Raw genomic sequence first — 18,356 nt, 5'->3', positions numbered from 1 at the left:
AGATTTTGTAGATTATTTGCAGAGCTTCAAAATAATAAAATTACATGACACACTCTGAACTGCTTATTAGATATAGTAAGAGACAGAAATGTTAGCCAAAGAAAAGAAAACTGATCAGAAAACTCTGTCTGGCTAATATGTTAAGAACTATGTTGAAAAATAATACGACCCAGGATAATACAAAGACTAATAGAAAAGCAGGGTGTTCTCAATGAAGTTTTCTCTCTCTGGTCCCCTTGGCAAGGTTGCAAAGATTCTCTTTTCTTAACCTCCCTATTACTACCTCTTGTTCAGTTTCTAATTTGTGAAAATAGCACCTCTTAGCCTAGGCATCTGAAGACCCTAAATCCAGTGTTGATATGCCAATGTCTTTTAAGCACAGCTCTCTTCCCCAGACTTCCAGTTGTACACACACTCCAGAGTTACAAGGATACTTAATATCAAATTGATAAGCAGATTTTGTCTTGCATCAGGAAAAGTCCCTCTCAATATTTTCCTGCATACCATTTGACCACTGTAAAGTATTGTCTGGGTTAGATCAGAGTACTGTGAAGCATCCAGAATCTTTCCTCTCCCCTCCTTTGGCTTCTTGCTAGTAAAGAGACCATCCTCCTAGTGTCACCACCAGTAATTTAAATTTTGCTTCTATTCCTGGTCTCTTCAGTTTTTCAGAGTCCTGCTAAGACAATTTCTTAAAACCTCAGACTTCTTTCTCAGGGTTCCTCTCCTTGCAGTCAAAGTACTGCTTTGTCATTCAAATATCTCTCTGGAGTACTCAGACTTGAAAACATGGTTTAGTAGAAAAAAAAGTCAATTCATTCAGCTGAACTTCCATGCAAATAAATGATCATCAAGAGTTAAAGCCACTTTGCTGCCAGTGCTGTGTTACTTTCTCTGAGAATTGCATTGTAAGGTAAGGCAAGAGAGAAGACAGATAAGCTCTTGCATGCACTGATAATAGAGAAATTACAAGAAGTGTATTTCATGTTATGTATGTACATATACACATTTCCTCAGTTGTCACAGTGTTCAAAATTCATTGATGCTGTGTGTAAAACACTGGACATCACTAACAAGTATTATCTAGGAAAATGTTCACTGGAGTTTCATTTGAAAATTGGTGTTATCCACCAGGAGGGGATATCAGTATGAAAATACAAAGGTTACAAGTAAAATAAATATGCACAGGTATGCCTTCCATTCACAATGACACCCCTTTTTATTGCACTGGCCATGTGTAAGAGCTTTAGTACACAAGTTTTACCCAATAGATTCCTCAACACTGTATGAGAATATCATACACTATAGTATAAATGAAATTTGGACACTGTATTTTGATTCATTAGAGGCTAGGATCCCATGAAAAGCTAATTGCTAGAAGCAATAAATCTGTCTAAAAGAGAAGACAGATTCTGCTCAACTCAGATCAATAGTCTTCCATTGATTTCAATAGGAGCAGACCAAAAACATTTTGTGCAGCAGATTATCTTCTTGGTCAGCCCTAACACATGCTTCTGCCTGGTCTTGGCTTTCATTAAATTAATGGCAAGAACTCAGCTGGGAGGAAATGCAAAGCCTCAGGTTCATGGTCAATTCAGCAGGAACTTATGAAAAAAAAATGGTCCCTATCTGAAAGCAGTAGGCTATCTGTTTGTAAATCTGTCTCTCACCAGGTGATACTCTATCCTCTTGCATAGTGCCTGCTGTGTCTTGTGCCCTTTGCATTAAAGTTCCCAGGTACACATCTGCATAGCCCTCCTTTTGGTATATTTTAAAAGGCTAATTAACAGCTTTTTTCCCGCAACGCGTTATTTAATAAAACTAACAGAATCCCCACCTCACCCCCACAAAAAAAATATTAATACTTTATACTTAATCATGTTTGTATTATTGGCTTAGGTCAGCCTGTTGCCTTGGTGATGGAGAATCTGGTTTTTGCCGTAAACGTTACTCCGTTCTCCAGGGAAAGAAGGTAAATGCATGAGGTAAATAGCATCATAATTCCACCTTTCATCTAACCTTACGTCTTTAAAATAGAAGTAATTAGAAGTGAAGTTCAAAGTATTCTGAAGATATCTACCTTTCACAATCTGTCCACATATAGAACATGCTATTAGGATGTGAAGAAAACCATTATTAATTCAAATTAACTCTGTCAATGAATATGTACTTCTTTATATGAGATTTCAAGCTTCGGTAAGAGAGACCCACTACTGAGCAATCAGATTTGACTCCAAGCCCCTGCTCATCTTCTTCCTCTTACCCCAAAGACGGCAAATCTACAAAGCCAGAAGTCACAGGCAGACTTATTTTTAGCACAGTCATATGACTGGAATTTGGAGAAAAAATAGCACAGTTATCGAACATCCTTACTGTGAATGCATCATGGGAGAGAACCATATAACAGTTCTCTTTCTGTGGCACAGTTGAGAAAATTCAGGAACCAAATTTAATACATGACATGACCAAGCTTGAGAGAGACTTGCTGTAAAACTCCTGAAATTCCATTACATTTCTTTTTTTAAAACAGCAATGACAGTAATATATAAGAAAGCATGCTGTATGGAAAAAATACATCTACTTTTAAATACAACAATCAAATTTTCAATTGGCACTCGATTATTTTAACACAATCTTTTAAATCACAGAGGAGTGAAAACCGAGAAACACTAGACTGTCAGTATCTCAGGAAACAGATAAAAATTACAGTAGACTGATCACTGTAATATAAGTGATAAGAGGAGACAACCCCACAGTCCTTTGCTTTGTAGACAGAGTGAGGTCAACACATATCACACTCTATAAATCAAAACTACAGGAGCTTGCTCCATGCTATCTTATGCTATACTTTTTCTTCATCACACAAAATATTAAAAGCATAACTGTTAGGCTTAGGATTGAATTCTTAAATAAGGATGTGGAAAGTTTTTTCCAAATCATGAACTCTTCAGCCCTGCAAAAATCAACGATGCATAAGAGTCAAATAAAATTACTGCTGGAAACTGACTTGCATTTTTGTCCTAGGTAGTCTACAGTTTTATACTGCAATGGTTATAGGCCAATTGGTTACATGAGGAAAAGAGAGGAACCAACATGGACAAATGTAGGAAAGAATCAATTGTTCTGTCCATTCTGGCTCTGTGCCTATCGAGCTTTCAGATACACAAATTCTTACTGCTTCTTAAAGAATCAAAATCTCTAAAAATCCTCTTTTTCTCTTTTCTCTACTCCCTTGGTTGTTCTAAGCAGAGAAAAGATGGAAGTAATTCAAACTGGCAGCTGCAGGCAAATTTCATGGTAAAAATAGGAACTAAGAGCTTGGAGCTGTTTCACAAGATCATTTCTCTAGCAGTGAGGTTTCTGTTTAGACAGAGAAAACTAGAGCCTTTAATTCTCTAGATGAGTTCTGGAAGTAATAATTCTAACAAGTGAGGTTGTTCATAAAGGCTATATGATGCCCAGCACTATTACAAAATCTCTTTGTCTTGCAACACTCAATACTTGGAAAACTTACAAATTAATCCATTGGCTCCCAGTCCAAAGGCTGTCCTTTTGGTTTTCTCCTGCCCAGGAGGAGAAATTACAACAGATGAGAACTCAGTAGTGGAGCCAGTTGAAACGTTCCAAAAATTCAACATGTTAGTGAAAAACAGTTATGTTTTCTGAACATTTTTTGATCATCTCTGCTGAGCAGAAGGGGCAGGACACTGGGGATAATTCCATGGCACTCATCTAACTCTCCAAAAACCACCAAGACCCAGAAGACATTCACTGAAATGGGTCTTTTGTACGTGCTACACTAAGCAACAAACTCAGGCAGCAGAAGTATGAATGCATTCCTGGGCATGCACCAAAGACCCCCAAGGACAGAGTAACTGCAAAGCATAAGCAGAAGGCCCCATACAGGCACAGACATATATACACTGGCATTACACATACAGCGGTTTGTAAACAGCTGGATGCTTTTGTTCTGTGTGATACAGATGCAGCTGCACATGGTGGGCAGAGGAAATAGGGAGCCTCCGTCCCCCAGTCCCCCGCTGTCCCCTCCTTACTTAGGGCTCTCTGCCAGCTCCCTGATTACTGCCCTTGGAGCAGAGTCATCAGCAGAAGAAAAGGAGATCTATTTAGAGGGCAAGTAGAGGGATGAGTTGACCCTTCCTTTTCCCTGCCATGAGACAGCCCTACAGCACTGGGGTGGCTGCGCTTCTTGCAGGAGGTGAAAGCTGACTGCTTGCCCTGTTACTTAGTGGAGCACAGCCCTCCCTCAGTCCTCCCTGAGCTCCAGGTTCAGCACAGCTGTGCTGCTGGTGGTGCTTAAGGTAGAGGGGGAGTTTTTAGGTGCCTCCACTGCACTGAAATCTTCAGTGAACACATCGAGAAGCAGAATACTGTGATGACTAATACTGCAAGGGAGTGTATTTATGCTGCTGTGCAACTGTTCCCTCTTTTAGGACAATGCCCAGGGGAAAGAATCTCACCTTTAAATGATTACATACTTATTGCATTTGATTATAATAAAAGTATTGTTATGCTGGTAAAACTGTTGTTAGGGAAGCCCAATAACATGTAGTACAAAACTTGTTTTCAGTTCTGAGGAATAAACAGCTAAAGCAATTATATATCTGCCACAAAACGGATAAAGAAAATGAATCTCAGTAGACAGAGCAGGTGAAGACAGGGTAAATGGGAATTATCAATCCAGAGATCTGAGGAACTGTGAGGACTGTCTGTTGATAAAAAATAAGACTGAAGCTGGAAAAACGGTGTGTATACCTAATGGAATTCATTCAGCCACAGGGTTTGGGGATTCACCATAGAAAAGGCATGTAATTAATTATGCTTTAATCCTTGACCTATTTTATGTCAGTAAACCACAAATGCTTATGTTCATGCTAAGCCTAGAAGTAAAAGTAATGCTGTGTCAGCTTTCAGGGTGAAAAACATGATGTTTTTGTTGCCTTCACAAAAGTGTATCTAATTACCTCCTGAGGCTGAAGCCAATAGGAAGGTTAAACTGTGATCTGTTCTTATTATTCATTATTCAGACTTCTCTGAATTAGAAATGCATAAGGTTTACACCAAAGAAATATAACCATCTCCAGGCCTCTTTACAAAGTAATTCAGGGTTTCCTCCGGTACTGCCTTGAGATTTCCCTGGTGCAGAAGTCTGAAAGGTGGAACTGCTGCTGGACAATCTGACTTAAGACTAAAGCAATATCACTTTCGGTATTAATCCTGAAGTCATACAGCAGAGCACAACAAAATGGTTTAGTAGGTCTTTAAGCAAGTCTGCTAGCTAATGGAGGTAGCTAAACCCCTAAGAGACTGAGCAACACTCCAGTTCAGGACAGCTGTGTCTCGGAACAAGACACAGTGCACCTACTTTTGCTGTCCTTTGTGTCATCTTGAAATAAGTATTGCAAAGGGTGACCACCACCACCCCGCCCCCCCCAATAAAATAATGAACTTTATCTATCGTTCATGGCTTATTTTGGTTATCAACCAGCTCCACTACAGAAATCACAATAGCTACCCAGCCATGTGTCAGAAACTGTAAAGTATTTTGTGCCTTATGAACAGAGAATGGAGTACAGTCAGCTCAGCACAAGCCTGCCTGTAAAAGACAAGCAGGAGAGTGATATTTCATATTAATTCTCTCATAAAACTGGTAACAGTTGGGAATAGTGGACATTCTTATCTTGTTCCTGATTTGCTACTATCTAACAGTGCTATTATCTGTATATAACATATATATATATTATCTATATCTATATATCTATTATCTTCTGTAATTTGTGACCTATCTTATTTTAAATTTGCTGCAATATAATTATCACTTGGTTTTCAAGGAAAATTTGGACCCACTGTTACTTCTCTTTTGCCATCTTCCTGAAACCAAGAGAAGACTGTTAAAAATAAATATCTAATAATGATATGCTGATGGAACTTTGGGATATTGAGGAATGTATCATGAGAGAAAGGAAGACAACTAAACTTTAAACTGTTTTAAAACTCAGTTGTCCTTATCTACCCTAAGAAGTAACACCAGGTTAAATAAAACATGTCGGGTAACACCACTTCTAATACAAGCCTGTAGCTATTTGGACATACTACTAGTATTAAATCTTCTAACGTTATCATTTAATATACTGCCAGACAAATGAATCTTTACATTTTGCAGGACTTTTTTTTTCCCTATAATTTCCACAGTGCTGTATTTCTACATACCCATATCCAGCATAAAGCTGTAAACCTAAGAATGATCATATTTATAAGGATAGAAAAAAAATTATTACAGAGAATCAATGAATGTCAAGGGTCAAGTCTCGGCAGATTTTATATTTCAAAACTCTTTTAGGAACAGTTTTTCACTAAAAAAGAAATTTTCACCTGTTTTTATAAAGATTTGTTTATGCAATACAGTTCACAAAGACTTGTTCACTATGTCAGTTGCAAAACACACCGAATTTAGGAGGAATCCTGCAATCTAAGCAGCACATTACTTTCTGAAAATATGGAAAAAGCAATACATTTGGAATAAAAAATGCAAATGTTTGCAAATAAAATATGATAACAAAGTACATTTTAAATAAAAATGTTCTTCTATACTCCTGTAACTGGTATCAAAAGTATAAGTCACAAGAAATTAGAATTTTAAATGGACAGGTAAAACAATAACCAAAGCCTTTTTTCAATGATTCAAAGCCATATTTTCATTTTAACACATATGTTTCCTACTCATTTCTTGGTACACATTTCCTATACACACATTTGGTTGAGGTGTGTAGTAAACAAACTTCAGATGATGCCTAAAGCAGGAATACTGGATCTGTCACCTTAGCTAACTCTTACAAATTTAACAAAAATGTTATTTTAGTTCCTGCTCTGACGGTTTTCACATCAGTCTTAAAAGCAAAAGGAGAGAGAGAAAGAGACCGGGAAAGAAAGAAGACAGGAAGATGGGAAATGTTTTGCAGGTTTTTTGAGGGAAGCGCACATCCCACAGAGTCCCCCTCTGGTGTATGTGGAGGGGGTATCCACAGGAATAGACTCTCAAAGCCAAGCACAGAAATCGTGAGTCCTGGCAACAGCACTTCTTGTGATTGCTGCTAACATCTCTGCCCTCCAGCACCTTCCTTGCAAGCTAACATATTAGCCCTCTTGTCACATGTATTTACTTATTTTCCAGAGAAAATTAACTAAGGTTGTAACACGTGCCATTTAAAAAACAGATCTGGAAAGAGAAGTTGGTTGCTTTTCAATGTAACAGCTAATTCACAAGTTTGTCCTGTGGCTTTTCAGGGAAGAACAAATAAAACTACAAATAAGGTAAATCTGTAGCCCACAAGCCTAATATGCCTCCTGTATGGTTACCTTGACCGTACAGAGGAGGTTACGGGCTGGATACCACATCCTTTTGAGGGGATCTAGGCCTTCAGATGAAATAACAAAAACTCACACTCTCAAATGCTGAAGTCTGAGAATCATTCCCCACAGGAAACTCAGATAAGTAAAAACTCTCCACAAACTGTATCTTCTAATCATTCTTCAAAATAGGATGTACAACCCTGATTTTGAAGGTCAGATGTTGGAATTAAAAAGGGGAATGCATGGCTTCTGATTTATCTAAGAAAGGAGGAGCTTCTAAGATAGAAATGGAGCAGTGAGGGCATACCATACACTGGATCAAGGGCAGGCAATGCATCTAACGGTGGCAGTTAAGCATTGCTGTTCCCAGCTGTCTATGCCATTGCCTAGGGAAAAAAAACAACAGCAGAAAGTGATTGTGTCTATGCTTCAGTCACTCCTGAATCTTTGCTTAAACCACTTGTGAGGGTGAGTTGCTCTGAAATGACAATTATAGACTGGAGCAAGGAAAGTGTAAATACAGCCTGTTTTCTGCTCAGTGTGTGCTAGTAATGTGCCCGTAACAGTAATGCCCAGCAGAGGGGCAGAGTGCTGATTCCAAGCAGTAATGCCTGAAACACACACTATTTATTTTACCTGTGGGTATACATCAGAACCCTGTGTTTTTCTAAAAGACTGGAGATTGGCTCAATTCTTTGCATTTAACTTAGGAAGAAATCTTATTTAATTTAGGCTTTAGTAAAATCTTAGGTTAAACGAGTGTGAACAGACTGGTTATTGTTTCAATACTAATTTCTCCATAATGTTTTGCTCTAACTACCCAAAAAAATCCACCGCTCAGGGACAGGGATTTAACTTTGATTTAATTTTGATTCTTACCTTCCTCAGGATGTTCCTAATGATCTATTGATTCCTTTACCAATACACCAGCAGGCGAAAAATAATCCAGTTTGACAGGGATTAAATATCATTTCTGTTACCCCACAGGGACTTCAGTATGAACCAAGTCCTCGTTCTCATTTTCACATTGAAATCTCATCATTGCAACTGCTTCAAGACAGGGTCTTCTGGGTTTTGGTTTGGGTTTTTTTGTGGGGGGCGCAAGGGTGATCACAGCTTGTTTTCTTCAGCTTCTGGGGACTGAAATTACCAACCAGGGAGAGGAACTAGAAGAGGAAATCCATAGAGGAACTTGGAGGAGTTGGTGGTGGTCATAATAAGGATGGCAGAGGGAAGGAGAGCAAGGTCATATACAAAGGTTACTATACAAAGACTGTGAGGAATAAACTAAAAGCAGAAAAACAGCATAATTTGTCCCCACTGAATGATTTGACTGCTCTAGGCTGAAGATACTAGGTCATGATTTTCAGAGGATGACAATGATAAATATCAAGTTGCAGAGATTCACAAAATCTGTATCGGTGTTGGGAACAATTCTATCAGCCATTTTGCAGTGATTAAAACAGTATTTACAGTTACATATCACCCCCACAAAGCAGAAGAGATGATATAATTTGATTTCACATAAATACTTCATCTGAGGACTAGAAACTTCTGACTATAGTTGAAAATATGCAACGTATTTCTAACCAACCTTCCAGCTAGAACCAAATTACACAACACTGAAATGCTCTAAAATCTGTTTACACAAAAGGAGCAACACTAACATTAGTGAGTAATTGATTAATTATGATGAAGATGATGCCATTGTGAATAAAGAAAAGGTTTGGGCATGTATTATTTATTATCCCATTTACAAATAGTTTATGAGTAGCTAAGAGATTCCTAATAGCAGTCCTAAGCATGTCACAGACATTGATAGTATGTGCTATAGTTGGTTATAAGCAAAACACTTTTATAAATTATGCATAGATTTCTAGGACTCTCTAATGGCACTTTATTAAAATTCTGCTGGGTCTGTTATTGACCTATTCCATGTAATTTATAAAACCTTAATGCAAAGTTTGATAAATGTTTATTTTGACTTTTCAGTTACAGTCCTTATTCTCCATTTGATGGTTAAATCAATGGGTGAAGAAAATTAATGGAAATTACTATTGCAGAAAAGCACATTTTTACCATGCATCATTTTTCAAGAAAAGTAGCTGTGTTATGCAAAAGTGTTGACTTTTTATAAAGACTGGAAATCAAAATTAAAATTACTTCATAGAATCATAAAATCACCGAATAGTTTGGGGTGGAAGGAACCTTTAAAGGTCATCTAGTCCAACCCCCCTGCAATGGCCAGGGACATCTTCAACTACATCAGGTTGCTCAGAGCCCTGTCCAACCTGTCCTTGAATATTTCCAGGATGAGACATCTACCACCTCTCTGGGAAACCTGTTCATTGTAAAAAATTTCTTCCTTATATCTAGTCTAAATCTACCCTCTTTTAGTTTAAAACCATTACCCCTTGTCCTATCACAACAGGCCCTGCTAAAAAGTTTGTCCCCATCTTTCTTATAAGCCCCTTTTAAGTGCTGAAAGGCTGCATTAAGGTCTCCCCGGAGCCTTCTCTTCTCCAGGCTGAACAACCCCAACTCTCTCAGCCGTTCCTCATAGGAGAGGTGTTCCATCCCCCTGATCATTTTTGTGTCCCTCCTCTGGACCCACTCCAACAGCTCCATGTCTTTCCTGTGCTGAGGACTCCAGAGCTGGACGCAGTACTCCAGGTGGGGTCTCACCAGAGCAGAGTAGAGGGGCAGAATCACTTCCCTCGACCTGCTGGCCACGATGCAGCCCAGGGTATGGTTGGCTTTCTGGGCTGCGAGTGCACATTGTGGGTTCATGTTCAGTTTTTCAGATTTGTCTTCAGATTGCACAGTGCCTTATGCTACCAATTTACCTTATCAGTTTACTTGATGTGCCAAATTCTCTGGTTGGCCACCTTCTCTGCTGATGTACTACAGTCAGAGATAGCTATAAAATGTACCACCCCTCTGAGACAGGAAAAATACTGAATCTGAAATGGTGCCATAGGAAAAGAAGTTCTGATGCCTTTAATTACCATTTTCCCTTACAGGCTCGGATCTGTTTCCAGACTGATCATTTATAATACACCTGTTTATTACCTTTATAGTTTTACTAGATCTCTGACAATTGTACACAACCTAAAATCTGATCCATTGCCTGTACATAGGTTGCAAAGGGAAGATTTAAAACATCCTGAGATTTCATCTCTGTTTCCCACAGGCCCATAATATACTGTGCTTGTTTCCCTCCTATATACTGTCTCCTGTACTGAATATTTAACATTATTGTGCCCTTTAAACAATGAATTGGTGACCTACTGTGACGAAAATAAGAATCACTGTTTAAACATTTACCCAAAACCTGACTTGAAATAAAAGCTTTCCATTTGCTTTTCGATATTCTGAAAACTTCAACAATGAAAATATTGAGAACTCTTCCAGTCACTGTTGAGGAATAATCCTTTATTCCTCCTCCATGTCACCTTCCTTCCCACAGGGTCTCTTGCTGGATATCTGCATGGCCCTTTTGCATTTCCACTGTCCTAGGGTATTTGAGGGGACACAATGGTTGACCTCATACTTGTGTTGGTTGTGCTCTGCTGAACTCCACTATGGTGAAAACCAACAGTTAAACACCTTTACCAAATTCTAACAATGTCATTCCCTCTCCCAGGGTATCAAAGGAACCAGCCTCATTCAAGGTAAAATAAAAAACTGGGAAAACTTCTGAATTTCTTAGCCATTTCTTTCCTTTCTATAGACTAGAGGGCTGCATTCCTCCCATAAACCAGCACCAACCTTCTGTCTTTCAGGCTACTAGTATATTTCTCTTCAGTGGAAAAGACCTCAGAATACGCAGGGTGGGTATAACACTTCCAAGTGAAAGGTTTTTGATGTTTCCCTAATCCAACTATTTCAGATGAAGAAGTATGTAAAGTCCACATCCCTCCCAGCTGCCCTTAAAATGACCAGCCAAGTCATTGTGTAGCTGTGCAATCACCCTTTCAGTCTAAACAAGCCACCTCCAAAGTGCTAGATCAGGAATTCCTTTCCAAAGGTACAGTCTAACGAATGTGTCACGCAAGCCTGGTGCAGTCAGTTATCTGCTATCTACTATTTGGCAACTCACTATTTACACAGTATAGTCTGGTTTCTGCTTGGAGACAATACCTACTGTAGTCAGACTACATACTGTGTAAATAGAAACAAAATTCTCCAAGGGGACCGAGCCAGTGCCAACACTTTCCTTTTAATTATTTGACTAAATTAACCAGTTCCTACTGTCTGGGATTTGGTCTGTCTTATACTAATTCCCTTAATAATTCAGTCTTCCTCACACAGACAGCTCACAATGACCATGCACAAACCTGTTGTATACAGTGAAATAATTCCTTAAGATTAATAATTGATAAGGTGTCATGCAGAGTATTATCAGCTGGCAGTCTGGCAGTTTCATTAATCTACATAGTACACAGATTTTTATTACCTTTGCTTCTTGGAGTTTCCATCCAAAAACTCATTGGGCCTATGAGCATGGCATACCTGAGAGTCTAACCTGTTTACAACTGATGAAATAGTATTCCCTGTCTTCCAGGTTTCTTTTCTTTGTGGGGAAACAACTGAGTTAAGCCTATTCGGGTGAGTAACTCCATAAACATGTTCTTGCTCTTGTACTAAGGCCCACGTTTCTGAAGATAATCCAGCCTCTCCTCTACTGAACATAGCCCATGAGTTTAACATAAAAGCATCTTATCTTTCAAAGTGGCTCAACTACACCTCAAGATATTTTGCTACGTCTCTAGGAAAAAGTGGGCCAAGTGGTAGGACAGTTAACTGCCTGAGTAACTCTGAAAAAGAATTCAGCCATCTAGGTCATTCAAGCCAAGGCAATGACACCTATGGGAGTTTTCAAATATTCCTAGAAGCCTATTTCAGTTTATTTCAATGAGGGATTAAAGAATCTACTTGCATCTTTCTGCCTCTAAGTATTTTTCAAGTCTGGCCACTAAGCCATGCAGCCTAAAATCCTTAATATTTTTTGTCCCAGAGCCATAATTCCTCTCTAGGTTTTGGACTGGTTGATGTCTATTCGCATGAGTTTCTCACCAAATAATGACATATAGAACATCATTTAAAAAAATCAGCTCACTTAAAGCAATATGATGTTCTCATTGCTGTACCTCAACCTGCAACAGCTTCCTACCGATACCACTGGAGATTCTTTCTTTTGTCTTGAAAGATATCATGAATGAAAACAGACAGGGCTTAGTTTTACTTGCAAGAGATAAATAAAATTCTGCAAAACCAAAGTTGAGAACACACACGCCCCTTGTTTTTATTTATATGTTTACAAAGAGTGAGCTTTGTAATCTTATGAGGTGACCATGGGACACTCAGCAGTAGAGTGAAGTGATTACTTGAAGAAAAGAGAAAAATTATTTTATTTTTGCTATGTGTTAATACGTTTTGTTTATGGCATACACTAAGTCATTTGAATACTCAAGAAGTAACAAAACAGCATAGAGTCAGAAGAGCCAGAATGCATTTCTGGAGTTTATTTCCAGCATATGGTGAAAATTCACAGTCTAGCTCAGAAAAGGCATTTAGCTATTTCTGGTTGTTTAACATCGGCTTGTCCCTGCCTACTGAATAATAAGGTAGGTTATGCCCTGCAGGGGTTGAAAAAAGTCCCTCTCCATACTTCCATTGTGTCATTGCAGGGGATAATGGGAAGCCCTGCCTTTTTTTTTTAATCTTTCTGTAACTAAAAATACCTTAAACCAAAATAATAGTTGCAGACAGCTTTTTAAAGCTATCTCGAATGTGAGGCTTTTCTTGGTCAGTTACTGATGTTACTTTGCTTAGCAGAGTATTTTAACTTTTTCCTCCACTTGTTTGAACTAAATTACCTTAAAAGGTCTTTATTACAACCAAACCATCAGAAATATTTGCTTACTCCTAAACTGACTGAAACTTTTTAAAGTGAATGTATACATTCCAATTAAACTCAGACTTTGGCATAGGCTGCACCAGTTCCCTTTTCATAAGCATACACTTTTAAAAATCAGTACATAAAACTGTCTGTCCAGAGAAATCCTTTGGGCCTGAGATTATATCTTACACAGTTGTTCCTCCCACCTATAAGCTTCTCCTCACGCTTGGTATCATGACCAGATTCATCATTACAGATAAGCCCTCAGGCAAAGATCTGGTATTCAGCTTTGAATAAAATCTAAGTTCTCCAGCAAGGTCCCAGACCTCTCGCCTAAGATCTGTTTTAGTAAATTACTCTCTACACAAGCAATTCAGTGAGCATTCCTTATGATTTCTGCCACTGATAGCAAACCATGCATCCCTCACAGGCGTATATCAATACAGTTACACAGAAGTAAGTGGAATGGCATTTCTAAAAACCAGCAAATCATCGAGCTTTATTTTACTCTCCCTCTCTAGTTTGAAAGTATGAAATTGTCTGTCGTCTAAAAGAATAACTATTTCAACCACGTCCACCTTTAGAAGACATTGGAGATGGCAGGGAGACATTTAAGTCATTCAGGAAAGTAACAGGGCAGTTTAGAGTTAGGGGATCAAAAACAACTAAAGGGGTTTTAGCTCAAATCGCCTTCAGTGAAATAGTTAACTATGGCAAATTTTAAGGCTATTCATTCTCTGGATGGGCACAGAGCACTTAAGACATCTCTTAGTCATTATTTTAGTTGTATGGTGCAGACTCAACCATTAGTAAAACATCAGTCCTCAGGTGATTCATGGCTGGGACTTTTATGGCCACTTGAGGAGGAAAAAGTATGCAAAACTGTGGACATTTATATCCTGGATCACAGTTCTATGGAAAGGGTAAAGGCTGCAAGATACTCCACAGGCATGGTACCAAAGGATGTAAATGCCTCTGATGTTGCTGTGACTAGCACCATCACATGCAGCAACCCTCTGTTTCTCTATAACACACCGTAATGCTCAATTCCAGGAGCATAAGCTCAATACAGACCAGCACACGTTACTGCATTACACCTGCGGGGATTTTCTTTCTTTATTTGCTTCCTGCTGCTTTTCCCTATTAGCCTTGTTGCTCTGCTCTGTTAGGTCTGCATTCCTGTCAAGTTCCTGTCTCTGCTAACTCTCTTAGTAAGGACATGACTGGGAGATTTTCATGATTCCCAGCCTTTGAAACGCAATATGTAGGAGGTGGGAGGAGAATAAACAGTAGAGAGCTAAATTAGCACAGAATGAGAAAATTGTGACCAAAAAAAAGGCTAGGAAACAAACAAACAAACAGAAACTATGTATGCTCATGATTCCTTTTCATTTAGCTCAGTGTATTTTTCCAGGTGATGGATTGCTCCAATTTAGAAGATGAACAAATGCAACCCAGTGACCTTCAGCAATATGTTCAAGGTTCTTCAAGCAGTACTGAAATCCCACTGTTCCTTTCATTGTCCATTTGATGGACATCTAGACTGCATCTTAACAGAACAGATAGACAAAGAAAGATTTAACTATTTTATGTATTTTATACAATGTTAAGAACAAAAAATGCCCAACCACATGTATAGGCCTGATCCCAAGCCTGGGCTACAGCTATTTAAACATTCAGAGGAGTTGGACCCAGGATTTTGTGTCTGCCTTACTATAGCAAAGGCCTCAGCTTTGAAAAACACATCTGAAGAATTCAAAATATACTTAATTCATGGTTATGTAACTAAATTATTTTACTTTTAATTATGCAGTAAAACTTTGTCGTGAAGAATTCTAATTCTTGTTAGGAAGTTTTGCATTTTGACAGCTTATGTCACCTGATTAGCACAGAAGAAGAAGGGGAATTGTGGGCAAGCAAGTTAGCTAGCCTGTTTTTGCTAAAAAGCTAAGCAGGTAAATAGCTAACAGCTTTGATTTTTATGTTATATTCATTCAGTTTTATTGTCAACTTATTCATGTCACTAATGCCCCTAACAGGCATAATTCAGTTACCTGGTCATGATTAATTTGCAAACCCAGGGAAAAAAGAAAAAAATTCACCTTTTAAATCAGAATTATAAATATTAAACCTGAAAAAAATATTTATTAGATGAAAGACAAGATTCTAAAGATCAATAATCGAGGAAGAAATGGGCAAGTCAAGAAATATGCCAGTCTGAGCAGAAGTTAAGGCCTATACTGCATAGAAGGCCACCCAAACCTGTTTCCAACACCCCCTCATGAGGCAATGGGTTGAAATAGTCCTTAAAGTCATGCAAAAAGTGACAAGACTTTGGGAATCAGAAGGGGAAGTCATTATATGATCCAAAGCCATAGTGACAGTCAGTATTTAACAGCGCTTGCTTTCTCTCATAAAGCATAGACTGAAAAATTGTGAGCAAAATCTGTCAGGAATTAAACACTGATTATTGTCAATAAATTAGAACATTGCCCAGGCACTGCCTACATTGCCTATGTAACCGGTGAATAACACATTGCCATTTCTTTTCTGCCCACATGCATACTTTGGGCTACAGACCTTTTTTTCACTGTGTTTGACAGTGATCTTCAAAGGACTCCCATACCTCAACAACATGTATGAAGGGATTTGACCTCCTGGGACAAGCCACAGCAAAATAAACAAAAAAGCAGAAGCTGAACTTTGAAATTACCAACATTCAAGCATGAGTATGAAGCCAAACACTGTCAGCCCTCAGTAATGTTCATAAAGGACTATAGACAGTTACACCCAGAAAGGAATGAAATTAAGGTAATGGTTATCTAACCCTGATAAAAGAGTGACCTATCAATCAAGAAAAGTGCAGGACAGGTTTCTCAAAACTAGAAAGCTTAGTTTCAGAGGCCACAAACAGAATTTCTGCAGGTACAGAGTGATATAGTACTTTAGTGGCATTGAAATGCTTGGGTTGTGATTTTGTATTCACTTGCTCTTTTGAAATCTCATTAACAATGCCGAATGACTATCAGACAAATGTGCAAGCCTTTCCTGTACGTTCTCTGTCTGTTTCATTAAAGCAATTCTGTATAGGTTTCCTAACTTCCATGGTAATTTAAAAATGTTTTTTATAATCAAGCTTTTTGTATGAGGACTGAGTTTTAAATTTTGACCCCTAAGTTACCACACTTGCAATCTCATCTAATAAAGACAAGCAACATGATGTGATTTATTCAATCAGTCTACCTTTGACAGTACACTTTCATTTGAACTTGAATTCCAAAGCCTGCTTTTGGACAGCCCACAAGCAGAAAAAGTGACTGTGTTCCTCAAGAACTGAATATTTTTCAAGTTATGGCTCAGCAGCTAATCAAGGGATAATTAGTAAACCAAAAATTACATCGAGAAAAACAAATTACTTTCAGAAAACTTTAAGGGGCCAAAGTCATCCTAAAAGGATCCACCCCATATAGCAATAGAATCCTGTATGAACATCATATGTGTCCAGATACAGCTGTACACAGTTCAAGGAAAAGATAGGAAGTTATGTTAGATCTACTTTAAAGTAGTGCATAATGTCAAACAGACGAAAATTCAGTTTCCATGCTATAGGCAAGACTTAGAGAAGATAAGGACATTATTCAATTCTCTTTGCTCAGGACAGACTTGATTTCCTCCCAATATTTGTTGTCATCATGAAATCCAAAAATGAAGGTGAAGTTTGAACAGGTTTGATAACACAGAATTCTCAAGGACATTTCATTCAGACAAGGTCAGAATAAGTCAAACCAAAATTCTGTTGTCAAAGCTTGAGTTCAAAGCATATTTATCCTAAAAATATAAGACATATACAAGCTGTTCATGTGAATTCAGGCAGTAATGGCTGTACATGTTATTGGAAGCCTTCTTTTGAAGACTCCAGTTGGTGCTCTGCTTCCACTCATTAGTTCGGGGCAGGGGGAAACATGTTCTGAATGGCAAGTATGTTACATAAAAGGTCGGGGTAGGAGAATGGAGAAAGACTAATGCTGCTATGTCCACTAAAGAAAAACAAAATGTGCTAATCGGTTTTGTCAGAAGACAGAAGCAGGTGCTCTCTTCAGGGCTTTAACAAAGACCTGAAGGCTCTTTGGCTGATTTGTGGTATGATCTCCACTGGCAACAAATTATCAGGTTACACAAGGGGCTGCAAAAGGAATAACCTGTCCTCATTGTTATAATATGTGCAGAAAATAGATAAACATGCTCTAAATAGAAAATTATTAGCTTCATTATGGATTTTTTACGGTGCTGTTCACTACAACATCTGAATGCTTGAGAAAAATAGAACTTATCTTCACATTTCTACTGCCAGGAAAAGGGAGGAGGGCCGAAGTTTGAAAGGCAACAGAGCTTAACCCAATTTAGAGATTGGCAAGTAAAGCATTTACAGGAGTGCTACCAAGAGATGAGTAGTATCTGTTTTTTCAGGGTACTTACAATTCTTATAGCTATTTCTGTGCCCAAGTCTCAGTTTCCAATGGGTTCAGTAGCAGCTGTATATGTTTAGCACTTTCTTTGAAACTCTGGCTTATAGTTAACAGGAGTAAGTTAAACTTGTCATGACAGAGAGAATTCTCCTATGCAGGAGCCAACTGCTTTATCTTAGCAATATCCTTTTTCTTCCTGTGAGGCCTTCCCTCATTCTCTGGATGTCCTCCACGTTCGATGTAAGCAACGCTGATTTCTGCAGCAATAAATGAAGCCTAGTCCATATACAAAGATGATAAATTGTAAATTATAACTATAAATACCAACCAAAAATCTTCTTCCTTTATGTGTTTCATAATGGTGTACAAAAATTAAAGGATAAAGCATCTTTACTTTGCAGCAACTCTCCTTCCATAGAGACATCCATACGACATACTGAATGAGGTAGAGCCTAACAGAAAGAAAGTATGTCATCACATGATTAAATGTGAGATGATATGACCAAATTCAAGTTAAGCTGGTGAGGTTTCATGGAATTTAAAAGCACAAAGTGTATTTAATTATGTGGCAACACAGTGACATCGAATCATCAGTGGGGCTTTTACCTTTAACA

The sequence above is a fragment of the Ciconia boyciana genome, chromosome 2, assembly GCF_034638445.1.
Source record: "Ciconia boyciana chromosome 2, ASM3463844v1, whole genome shotgun sequence".
NCBI lineage: Eukaryota > Metazoa > Chordata > Aves > Ciconiiformes > Ciconiidae > Ciconia > Ciconia boyciana.
The sequence above is the reverse complement of the archived record's forward strand: the minus strand, read 5'-3'. Positions refer to the sequence as shown.